We start from the raw sequence: 12,208 nt of genomic DNA, 5'->3' as shown, positions 1-12,208 counted from the left end.
TTGAGGGACATAGAAATCCAGATAGGCACTTTTCATTTGTATCACTTTAAAGATGTCATTCCATTTTCTTGTGGTCTCCACTGTTTCTGATGTAACAGACTCTCACTCTTATCATTATTCCTCTCCAGGAAATGGGTTTTTTAAAAAAGATATACTTGCTTTGAACAATTCCTTTTTAAAATAAACCTTTTATTTTAGAAGAGTTATAGATTTACAGAAAAAAGATAACAAAGATAACACAGAGTTTGTTATTAAAATCTTACATTGGCACGATCAATTTGTCACATCTAACGAATCAGTCTTGATATATTAATATTATTATTAGCTAAGTCCATACTTACTTGAGATTTTCTTAGTTTTCCCCTAATATCCCTATTGTTTTCTTGGATCCTATCCAGGAACCATATGACAGGTAGTGGTCGCCTCTCCTTAGCCTTCCTTGGTTATGGCATTTTTCTCTTCCCCTGCTCTGGTGGCCTCTGTCTCAGGTGGGATCTGTTGGGTGTTTTCCTCATGACTGGGGTCAGATGGTGGGGGAGGAGGAAGCCAGGAGTACAGTGCTGTTTCCATCACCAGCATCTGGGTGTACCTCCTCACTGCTGACGTCACCCTTGACGACCTGTCTGAGGTGGTGTCTGTCGGGTGTCTCTACTGTACAGTTACACTTTTTTACCCCCTTTGCATGCTGTGATCTTTGGAAGGATTTCACTGTGTGTAGCCCACACTGAAGGAGTGATGCTACACCTCTTAAAGGGCAGAGTATCTGCATTAATTATTTGATGTTCTGTGCACGTGAGAGGTGCATTTTCCCCCCATTTTAAATTCATTTCATCATTTATTTATCTAAGTATGGTACTTTGGGTTATGATCCAATACCTTTATTTGTTCCTCCAGTTGTTCCAGTTTTAGCCATTGAATGCTCTTTAAGATGGCGCCAGTGTCCGTTTAACAGACCTATCTTTGTGCATTTCTGTGAATCACTTCCGCACTCTCTGTCATGACAAGATGCAGCAACCTCCTATGTGTGCTTCTTGCCTCATTCTCAGAAACAGCCATTTCTCCCCGGAGACATGGTAGGATTTCCCTGTATCTTCAGTTTGATGGAATTGACCATGGGGTGGCCGGGTTTGGTTTTCTTTGTGTTTCTCCTCTTGTTGTAACAGTTTCTTGTATCTGTGGGTTTATACTTTTTATCACATGTGGGAAAAACTCATGACCAAACCCATATAGATTACATAGATTTTTATCCTATGTTATCTTCTGTGAGTTTTATGGTTTGTGGAGAGTGTAAGGTCTTTGTCAAGATTCATCTTTTTGCAGTTGTTCCAGCACCATTTATTGAAAACTCGATCTTTGCTCCACGGTATTGCCTTTGCTCCTTTGTCAAAGATGAGTTAATTGTATTTATCTGGCTCTCTGTTCTGTTCCATTGTCCTGTTTGTCTGTTCTTCTGCCCACGCCACCTGCCTTGATTACAGGAGAGTTAGAGTGAGTCTTGGAGTTGGGTAGCATCAGTCTTCTTAGTTCTTCTCCTTCGACATTGTGTTCTGGGTCTTGAGCCTCCATATACGGAAGGTAGAAGCGGAGATCAAGAACGCAGCTAGAAAGAGCCAGCAGGGCTAGATTTGAGAAAAAGACAGGAAAACAAATGATGATTTAAAATCTTGTCTGTGGTCTCTCTTTGGTAATTTTGAAAATTTTTAGGAAAGATTTTGATGGTCCATCAATCAATTTTTGGTTTTATAACTGTTACATTTTGAATGATACACTTTGGGGAGATTGGGTTTTAGGAGAAATCAAGAAAGCTCTGCTTTATATGAAAACACAAAGATAGAGATGTCCCAGCAACTTATCAAATGAAGACCACGGAATTCTGAAGAATGATGGCTCACCCAGCTTGCCTAACATCACTGGGTGATTGTGTAAGCTAGAAACTGGGTCATCCAGTACAAGGCAAAAGGCACGTAACGTCGACAACATATTCTGCCATGTTTTATCCTAAGGACTGTTATTAGCTGATGTCACTCAATGCTGCCATTTCCATGATTTGTACCAATCCCTTTTTATTTTATGACATTTCTCAGAATAAACAGTATTACCTGCCTTTATTCTTGTTCCAGAAACGTCTCTTCAACATAGTTTTCAGTATGCGATTTCTAAAACACAGATTTGATTATGTCAAATTTTCTCCAGCTTAAAACCCTTAATCAGCAAGTACCCCATTGTGTATAGAAAGTCAGTGTGGCTCTGTGGTCAGGGAGACACGTAGCTTGTTCGAGTCCAAATCCCAGCTCCAACCCTGGGAAACTCAGTCTGGCATGGATTGCCACACTCTTGTCAAAGATTCTTCATCTGCATGATTATATATTATTGTGAAAATTAAATAAATATATAATATTGGTTTTATTTATAAAATATTCATGATTTATATAAAAACATACTATCATACATAGATATAAAATGCAAATAAAATATAGGTAATATGGACATGAACTATACAGCAATACATATTATGAACATGTGTTTAACATACACGTCACACTATAGTGTCTGATGCATAACACATGCCCAAGGCATGGTAGTGATTACAAGTATTAGCATCAAAAGATCTCATTTGCATTACATCTGAGGTCCTAAGTGATCTGGGAACCAATCTCCTTCCCATCAAAATTTTACTGACTTCATTTCCTTTATTTGTGCTCTTCTTACCCTAATCACAACTTGGTTTTGCACACAGAGCTTCTGTAGAAACGGCGTCCCAGAAGGGAGCTCGGCTCTGCCATCCACGTTGCGCCCCTGTGGGCCTTTCTCTCGTTGACTGAACATTCTTACAGGTCAGAAGAGTGGCTGCCCAGGGCCCTCCTGTTCCCAAGGAGGGTGGCTTTTTCATCTGCCAAATATCAAGTTTTTAAATGGAAGCAAGCTTTTCGGTGGAATATCAATAAAATCCTGCCTGTATCATTATGAGATTGATTTTCTAATGCTTGTCTCACTCTATCTTCAGCCACATCTCCAGCCCTAAGCTTTTAGAAATGACTTTATGATGTTGTCTTGGAAAGCCCTTGAGTTCACTTTGAGGTTACATTTCTTATGAAAATGATAATACTGCTGATTGGGGCGGCATTGAGATGATAGTACAACAGAATTTCTGAATCCTGATTTAACTGGGACTTTTGTTCTCCATGACGTCTTAGAAGGAGTTGTTTAAAAAAGAGAAAAAATGAATCACAACCCCTCTTTATTTTGAATGGGGTTGGGTGAGAGATCCCAATGGCCTCAGATCCCAGTATTTAGTACTTGCAGTCGACCACGTAGAGGGCAGATCTGAATACTCTCAGCTCCAAGCAGGCACATATACAGGTTTGGTCCCATATATTTCCCTTTACTGCCTAAACCATGGTATTAGCGATCACCAGCGATCACCGTTGAAAGGATCCAGGTTTGCCAAGGGCCAGGACAGATGCAGACAGAGAGAAGCCTAGGGCTGCTTTCAGCCACCTTGCCTAGAGTTCCAGGGACCACAGCTTTGCACCGAAGCTTAGAGCCCCTGCCCCGGCCAACTCCACTCTGCCCACACCCCCCATGACATCCTGTGGAAGAAGAGAAGGCTCTGAAGAGGAAAAAAGAGAGAATTAGGGTCTCAGAGCATCGTCCTATCCAGAGCACATTCTTGTAATTTTCTAAGGAAAGGGGTGGGGGGACATCTTCTGTTTTATATATAAAAGAAAAACATAAACATTCTGGATCCCCAGCGAAGGTAAGACAAGAGTGCATGATCTTGGACAGCCTGTTTTGTAGTTCTCTTCACATTTTGGAGTAAAGAAGAGGAGATGGTGATGGGCCAACACTAGGGTCCCTCCCAGCCGTCCACAGACAAGAGTCTCTTGCAGCCAGCACTTTAAACCATGTCTAGGTGCCTTGCCCACAAAGGTATCAAGATGGCCCCATACACATTCAAATGATAATATAAAAACATCAAGACTGGTCACTTTATAAAACATAGTAGGTGTCTCCTTCCATTATGGAATCACTTATCCCCACAGAGAAATCAGGCTTCCATTGGAACACAGCTTCCTCCATTCTGCTCCCCAGAGGAAATCTCAATATATGGTCCTTTCACTTTTCATTCTGTTCATGCTGAAAGAACAGCCCTTATCTGGCGACTGATTTGTGTAAACTTCCGTTTTAGCCTATGGAGCCATTCGTAGGAACCCAGAGAGGGGTTTTCTCAACCCCAATGCACTCCCATTTCTCAAATTTCCATGGTTCTAGGATCACTCAGTACGGATAAGTATAGCACAGCAATGACCTCACACCCACAGAACTGAGGAAACATAAATAACAGAAGTAAATGTGAAGACTGCAGCAACTTTAACCCTAAGCACCGTCCTTGGCTGGCGTCACCACCGATGCAGCCAGCAACCTCCACCATCCCTCAGCCCTGCCCACTGGATCGTCATGATGTGAATCATTGCTCCCCTTTCTCTGCCATTTCACAGTTCTTTCAAATACACCACAGCATCTTCAAGCCTCCATGCATCAGACATCACAAAGAACAGAAAAGCCAGAGACACATTGCCCTTGAAGTGTACCTTCACGTCCACACACTTTTCTGCACCCTGTGCATGCTTTGTCTTCCCTCCTTCCTAGAGGCTAATCTCACTGCGTGGTCTGTGGACCTCATCTCCTCAGTATTCCCTTCCCCTCTGTCTCTCTCTCTCCTCTCTCTTAGTTTCTTTATTTTTTTAATTTTCTAAAAATTTATTTTATTGAAGTACAGTTGATTTACAGTGTTAGGTTAATTTCTGCGGTACAGCAAACTGCTTCAGTTTTACACATATATACATCCTTTTTCATATTCTTTTCCATTATGGTTTATGCCAGGATATGGAATACAGGTCCCCGTGCTCTACAGTAGGACCTTGTTGTTTATCCATTCTGTATATAATAGTTTGCACCTGCTGACCCCAACCTACCACTCAAACCTTCCCCCCCCTCCCCCTTGGCAACCACAAGTCTGTTCTCTATGTCTGTGAATCTGTTTCTGTTTCATAGATAAGTTCCTTTGTGTCATATTTTAGATTCCACATATTAGTGATATCATATATTTGTCTTTCTCTGACTGACTTACTTCACTTAGTGTGATAATCTCTAGGTCCATCCATGTTGCTGCAAACGGCATGACTTTGTTCTTTTTGATGGCTGTCTCTCACCTTCTCTATATCTATAAAGGCCGCATGCAGATGCTGAAATGCCTCCCCTCCGCCCACATCTCCAGTTATCACTCTCCTCCATGCCACCCACCTATCAAGATTTTAAATGGCTTTCAACCTACTGATTTTTTCTTTACTTCTTTGTTTTGTTGCTATTTTACACTGTGGTGAGACACACACGAGACACAATTTGCATCTTTTCTTAAGAGTGTCGTTCAGTGGCATTAAGTACATCCACACTGTTGTGCCACTGTCACCACCATCCGTCTCCAGAAAGCTTTCATCTTGTAAAACTGAAACTCTGTCCCCGTTAGACAGGAACTCCCCTTCACCCCTCCCCAGATGCTGGCAACCACCGTCTACTTTCTGTCTCTGTTAGTTTTACTACTCCAGGGATCGCACGCAAATGGAATCATACAGAATTTGTCTTCTGTGACGGGCTTATTTCACTGAGACTAACGCTCTCACGGCTGATCCGTGTGGTACCGGGTACCAGAATATCCTTCTTCCCACCGCGGAGCACAGGCTCTGGACGCGCAGGCTCAGCGGCCATGGCTCACGAGCCCAGCCGCTCCGCGGCATGTGGGATCTTCCCGGACTGGGGCCCGAACCCGCGTCCCCTGCATCGGCAGGTGGACTCCCAACCACTGCGCCACCAGGGAAGCCCTATCCTCCTTTTTAAAGCTAAAGAACGTTCCGTTGTATGTACCCAGTGCATTCTGTTTATCCATTTCTCCACTGACGGACACCTAGGTTACTTCCACAGTTTAGCTTTTGTGAGTAAAGTCGCTGAGAACATGGGGGCACTCATATCTCTTCAAGACGAAGCTTTCAGTGCTTTTGGGTATGTACTCGAAGTGGGATTGCTGTATCATGTGGTAATTCTCTGTAATTTTTGAGAAATCATCATAGTGTTTCCCACACAGTTGTACCATTTTACATCCCCACCAGCAGAGCACAGAGCTCCTCCCACTTCCGTTTCCGTCATTCTGAGCTTGTTTCATACCAGCTACTTAATTGAAACTATCTTGACAGGATTACTTTTCCTACCACTAAATCCAGTTGTCCCTGTTCAGTCCCTGTTTGTCATAATTTCTCACGAATTTTCATTCATTTATAAATATTTATTGAAGGCTTAGTATATGCCAGCCCGTATCTACTTTCTGGGGAAGTAGTAATAAATGAGACAGACAGAAAGGACAAACAAACAAAAAAGAACAAAAAAATAAACCTTGATCTCCTTGAGCTGTGTTGATTAAAAATAAAAAAAGTGAAATAGAAAGCATGTATGTTAATTATAAGTGGTAAGAGGAAAATGCAAGGCAGAGACAATGGATAGAAATTGTTGATGAAAAGATATTGAAAGCTTAAATAACTGGTCATGGAGAAATCACTGAAATGACGGCATTTGTGTAAAGACAAAAAGGAAATGTGTGTTAGACTGTATACTTAAGGATGAATTTGTGGAATGCAGCTGACACCTCAATTAAGCTGTTTGAAACAAGTAAGATATAGAAATTTATAGTTGTTATCAGTAGGAAAATAAACAGAAGAATCTTATTTGAGAACAGGGGACATTTTGCCTTATTAGACAAGTTGGTTTTGAGGCCATGGCAGAAAATTAAGGGGAAGGTGCCCAGTGGGGTGCTGGACCCAGGAGAAATCCCTAGACGTGAACAGTATGTGGACACTGCCTGAGACCAGCAGACCACACCCTACTGAACAGCTGCTCTTCTCCCAACATTCAAGATACACATCTTTGAAAGTTTTATTGACTCCTTCAAATCACTAGTTTTTGGTTATCTTATTTATAGTTTACATACTGAAAGATTATAACTTACACTGCAAGACTACAATTCTATACTTACAATGCATTGTTAAATTTAAAGGTAATTTAATTTTCGTGAGATGTATAGTCACAGTTACTTAAGTAAATGTCATTCAGGAAGCAACAATGGTAGAGTGTTATTTTGAAAGAAGAACATAGAACACATTCTATATAATTCATGTTGCTTACGGAGTTTTCAGTCTTTTTTACATTTAGTCAAATAGAGCGCGCCAATCGTAGAATCAAATTCAAGGCACTGATTTCAAAAATTCAAGTTTCGTTTCATTTTAACAAAAATGGGGAGATTTGGTTCAAAGAAAGAGATTTCCAAGGATTTCTGGTCATTAAACATTTCTTATAAAGAGCTTTTTCAAAGACTTAAGAGTAACTTAATCAACTGCACATGGTTTAACGTTTCTTTGCAAATCCAGTGATTGAAGGAAAAACAATTTTGTGCAGAATGTATTTGCCAGAAACTTTCAAAACCAGGTAAAGATGCATTTTGTTGAAAATGAGAGGGTGCTGGTTTCGTCCATCCCTATCAACAGATACCATTGTTGAAAATAAGTGAGCCAAAGCCCTGGAGGATCTGACACTAGAGCCAGATGTGGATTCTCACACAGGAAGATTTTTTTATGATGTTCCAAAAAACTAACACTACCACTTTGGTTGCCATCAAACGGAAGCTTTGCAGCTGATGGAGCTCCAGGCCTTTGGAAAGTGGTCCTGGGGTTTGTTCCAGGAGGGATTTGTCTCCTGTGCCCAGGCCCGAAGGCTTGCTGTCATTCGTCTCTAAACTAATATCCTTCCATATTAGCCCAAATCTTTAATCCATCTCTCTGTCTCTCTCTCTCTCTCTTAGACACACACACACACACACACGTATTGCCTTTTCTAAATTAAACAAAACTCTGCTTTATTGCATGAACTTATTACATAAACTTGCATGAGCCTAGGATTCTTTAGTAAAATGGGAATAACATCACCGTCCTTCTCTTTTGTTGTGACAGTCGGATCTGTGATGCACCCAGTTCAGAAGAGCAGCTGGAGCGAGGTGCCCTCTTTGTACGTGGCAGGAACCCAAGGGTCTTCAGGGTCACTGCAACCAGCCGTGTTTTGGAACCTTTCACTGCATCAGCACACTTCTGTGTCTAATTTATGTGGCAATCCATATTTTTTTCAGTTGTAACAGAAATCCAACCCGAACTAGAATAATAAAAGTAGCATCACTGGACGAGTGCAAAGGTAGACGACAAAGTTATCGAAAAACCTGAAAGAGTCAGTGCATCTGGCAGCACCGCTGTCAGCAAACTCTCTCCCTGTCTGCCCCACCCCCACCGACAATATCTCCATATTTTGTCCTTGCTTTTTGCTTTTCTCCCTGTGTCAGCTGCATGCTCTTGTTTATTTCATGGCCACACAGACGCTGGGAGCTCAGGAATATCTTCCTTAGAGAGTTGGGAGGAACATAAAGGAGACTCCTCCCCCGAGAGTCAGACAGGAAGCTCCTGGAAAGAGCTGCCTGGCCTGATGGGGTCACCATTTCTTCTGGACCAAACATTGTTCTGGGGGATGGAGCACGTGATTCACCCAGACAGTCAGGGTATACCTAGGCCGGAGCGGGTGGGGGCTGTGAGGGAAGCAGTGCGAGAACCAGGTTGTCAGGAAGGAGCTTAATGTTTTACCAAAGGAAGAAAGGATGTGGTTTCCAGCAAAATGAGTTTTGTTCACTATAGAAGCAAGCCCCCGCCCAAAGAAAAACCCACTAAGCTCCAATTAATACCACTGGGTGTGTGAGTGTGTGTATGGGATTTCACTTAGCCATCCTGTCTTCAAGGCTTTCCAAGCATACTGAGATATGAAAATATTTAAACAAATCATTAGAGTATTTTTAAAAATTAAGATAAATAAATCTTTGTCCAAATGAGGATGATAGTCTGTTCCCAGCTGTAAATGAGCAAAGAGAAAATGTAAAGCTGCCATGGGTTATTCAGATGTTTTTTCAACAAAGAGGTACATTTGCAGACCCCTTGTCCTCAATCATGACCTTCGATTCTTTCCTTAGAGTGCCCAAGTGCGTCAGATTTCACCCCAATCTCGTTTGTTAAAAATGAGATCTCCTCCATCTTCAACCTCCTCTCTCGTTCACTTAGTGATTAAAAATATTTATTTAGCACCCACTGGGTTCTGAGTAGGATTCCAGGAATTGGTACATAGCAAGTAATATTACTCACAGTTTATTCCTCATGGAACAAGGTTGACGGCATGCCTTCTACATGCTGGAAATTACTCCTTCATTGTCCTACAGGCACTGTTACATCCTTCATCATTTTCTTTGTTGCGGTTAACGAGGCATTTTTATACTACACTATTAAATTGTTTAAATATTATCTTCCACGGTCAGAATGTTTTCAAACTTCTATTTCCTTTTGGTTGAATATAGTTTTGCTCAATAACGTTTGAGTAGTGCTGGGGATTCTCCGGGCTGCCGTTCTCTGCTTTACTTCATCGCCACAGCACTCCTTACTTCCTAAAATACTATAAACTGTACTTATTCATTACACTGAATGCCCATCTCTTCCACCAGAAAGCGATTTCCATGAGGCAAGGGCTTTGCCTCTCTGTTTGCTTCTCTATCCCCACACCAAGAAAAGTACGTGGCATCCAGCAGGCCCTCAGAGTATATTTGCTGAATTGGGCACAAATAGGACAGGATGTCAGTCTTTGAAGGGCTTCTGCCTAGTTGGGAAAGCAGGACTCTACAGGGTAACAGCAGATGCAAACGCTGCCAGCAGAGGGGTCTCTACTCACACTGGGACCAGAGAGACATGATCATCTCAGCTATTTTCTACATAAAACAGATGGGAGTAAGGTCACGGATTTTGAGTGCCTCATGTCGAAAGTATGTTTTCCTAATAACCACGCTGTCTTTGAAAAGGAAATTGGTTAACTGGCTTTCGTGATTTAACAGAAAGCTGCCTTTCATTATGAACTTAGAAGAGAATAATCAGAAAATGGCCAAATAGGATATTTTTAAAACTCAACCTGTATTGAACAGAAAAATACAGATTTTACTAATGGAAATGCCTTGATTCTGAGGAAGTCTTAGCCTTTTCCCCTTTGCAAGTTCAGGAATGTAGGGCAGGTGGCCAGAGGCAACCTGATTTAAAAGGGTACGGACACGGGGGCCCTGGCACCCAGGTCTGACGAGGTGGATGCTAGAATAAGCTGGTGGAACTGGCAATGAAGCCACATCATCTGCTGGGCCGTGGAGACTGAGGGCCGCCTGCAGACGGCAGGTGAACAAAGGGAGAAATTGTAAGTCAGCAAATATTGAGACTAAACTGAGAAGCTTGAGGGCAAGACCTTGACCTCATGCCACACTGCTGGCCCATGGTAAGCGGTCAGCGATGGTTTGCTCATTTGAGTTGAGGTTACCACCTATAGGTGGCTTAGCTTTGTGTTTCTATGAAAGAGTCATCTTGAAAAATGTATCTTGGGATCAGCCTTTCTCACTGAGACAGTTACTAAATTCACTTTGAATTGGGTGTTATCTGGCAGGTGTAGAGAGGACACAGGGAAAGTGCCAGCTGGATGGTGAATTTGAAGATCTTGGGTATCCACTGCAGGAAAGTCACCATCACTTCTCCGAAAAACACCAAATTACTCACCAAATACAATTCATGAAGTCCCAAATGAAATAACAAATATTTCATAGTGGTTCTCAAATGCGAATGTGTCAAAAGAATATCCAACAACATTTTAAAAACGCATGTTTCCAAGCACCATTCTAAACACACATGCATTTGCACATCTGCGTGCATGACACACACGTGCACATGGTCACTTACACATGCATACACACATGCACGTACATGCATGTGGACACACAGACGTTTACCTAAACACATGTACCCAGATACACACCTAGACATGCGTACGCACGTATGGACACACATATGCACGTATACAAGCACATGTATTTTGTTCTAGTAGGTTCCAAATGGAAATACTTACATCTGTGCGGTCATCCTTAGGCATCCACAGCTGGCGGTCTTAGGAGGCCTGCACCATGAGAAGTGCTGCGGAGGTGGCCCTTGCCCAGTCCTCGGGTTTTGGTGACGGCAAACACAGCAGGAAGCAGTAACATTGTGGACGGTGCAGAGCGTGTCGGCAGCCACCTCGCTGCAGTTTCCTGGCTGCAGGGTGGGCGGTGAGTGTGGAGAAGGGAACCAGCCCTGATGTGTCAGACACAGAGAAGAGATTTACATCCACAAGCTCCGAGATTCACACGGTGACCCTGACGCTGGACACATTCTCTTTGCAGTACAGCCAGGAGAACTGAGGTCCAGGGTGATCAATAGCTCACTCAAGGCCTCACCATCTGCTGGTGGTGGGACTCCTGAGGCTCCAGGCGCCGGCCTGCCCAGCCCCTGGCCGCACCCTGGACCGTGCGGGGCTCTGAGCTCAGGCGTTGATTCCAAGCGGGTGGTGCCATCTGGGGATGGGGGGGGGAGGGGGGAGGGGGTGTGGCCCGATCCCAGAAGTGGCTGTACATGTGCATGTGCTTATTTGTCAAGCAGTAAAGTCTAGATTTGTGTCTCCTCTGCACTGCGTATGTCTATCTCAATGATTAAACAAACAAACAGATTTTCCTCAGAATTACACTTGGGAGTTAGAACAAACCAGTTCATTCCTGACAACAAGGCTCCTGGACCATGACCCAGCTTTCGGGCAGAAGCAGCAGTGGACGTCCTGGGGACATGAATGCGGCCCCCAGAGACCCAGTGACTTCACCCTCGTGAAACGCTGGGACATGTGAGCAACCTCTAGCTCCATAAAAACTACACTGAAATGATACCTTCCTAGCTAACGGAGAAGGCCACGACTGGCCGTGAACTGATGATGGGATAAGCTGAGGAACAGGCGCACAGCAGGAAATGAATTTGCAAAGAAAATTGACAGGAAATGAGAATTGATGGGAAATGAAATCAGTGGATTCTTCTAAAAGTCCATAAAACCTACAGTAGGAAACTGCTGTTCTAATAGTTTTTGAACCAAACCCTAACCCTAACCCTAACCCTAACCTAACCCTAACCTAACCCTAACCCTAACCCTAACCCTAACCCTGTGTAATTCGGTGGTGATTACGTACTTGGGGAATCCC

This window comes from Tursiops truncatus, chromosome 12 (assembly GCF_011762595.2).
Source record: "Tursiops truncatus isolate mTurTru1 chromosome 12, mTurTru1.mat.Y, whole genome shotgun sequence".
Lineage (NCBI taxonomy): Eukaryota > Metazoa > Chordata > Mammalia > Artiodactyla > Delphinidae > Tursiops > Tursiops truncatus.
This window is presented reverse-complemented; position numbering follows the sequence as displayed.